This window comes from Hippocampus comes, unplaced genomic scaffold (genome assembly GCF_001891065.2).
Source record: "Hippocampus comes isolate QL1 unplaced genomic scaffold, H_comes_QL1_v1.1 scaffold74, whole genome shotgun sequence".
In the NCBI taxonomy this organism is placed as follows: Eukaryota; Metazoa; Chordata; class Actinopteri; order Syngnathiformes; family Syngnathidae; genus Hippocampus; species Hippocampus comes.
Window position 1 is genome coordinate 838,619 of NW_017804812.1, and position 787 is coordinate 839,405.

Here is a 787-nt window from a genome sequence, read left to right on the forward strand (position 1 = left end):
CTTTCCTCTCAGGTCAACACACCTGTCCCACGTTCTTCTCAAGAGCTGACCACTTTGCCGCCCAGCAACAAGCAGAGTGCCATCCAACTTGCAACGTTTTCCTATGCTTTTGTGATTGTCTACTCTGCAAAAGAAATAAAGCTTGATTACAAAGAACACTTAAACTCTCAACTTCATTTTTAAACACATCATCACAATCTAACTTTGAAAAAACATTTTTAAAAACAATTAAAAATAATTTTGAGTTTTTTTCTAAATTTTTTTCAAAAACATTTTTTTCCAAAATTTTTTTTCAAAAATTTTTTTTTCAAATTTTTTTTTTCCAAAAATTTTTTTCCTGGATTTTTTTTTTCCAGGCAGAAAAATCCAGGAAAGTAGGTGTGGCCTGGCTGGAATGAAGGCTGTTGATTCGCTGATGGCCGTGAAAGTGGGTGGAGCGCCACGATAACGTGCTGCGATTGGTGGAAAAGGGGGCCATGTTATGCAAATGAGGTCTTTTGTGATTGGTGGGTGCACCAGGGGGCGTGGTTATGGAGCGAGGCCAAGGTTGGTGGGCCAGATGACGGGCAGTCATGAAGACAGACAGACGGACGGGTGGTTGGATACTGGAAAGTGGGCGTGGTTATGCAAATTGGACCGTTCTGATTGGTTATGCAAATATATGCAAATAAGGGCTTCGCTGCGATTGGTGGATGCCAAATTGGGTGTGGTTCGAAATGTCAAAGTTTGGTTTCAACCACAGAGGCTACTCTTCAACCAATTCCCGGAAGCTCGTTGACCTGCTGGT

The 787-nt window shown here is 41.7% G+C and overlaps 1 long non-coding RNA gene across 1 annotated transcript in view; it reads right to left on the reverse strand.

The window, feature by feature from the left end:
* LOC109513250 (uncharacterized) overlaps positions 1-45 on the reverse strand; it is an 8,551-nt gene extending 8,506 nt beyond the window's left edge. Inside the window, exon 1 of the long non-coding RNA XR_002167696.1 lies at positions 23-45. This is a non-coding gene — a long non-coding RNA (uncharacterized LOC109513250). The remainder of the gene's footprint in view (positions 1-22) is intronic.
* Between the last annotated feature and the right edge of the window lie 742 nt (positions 46-787).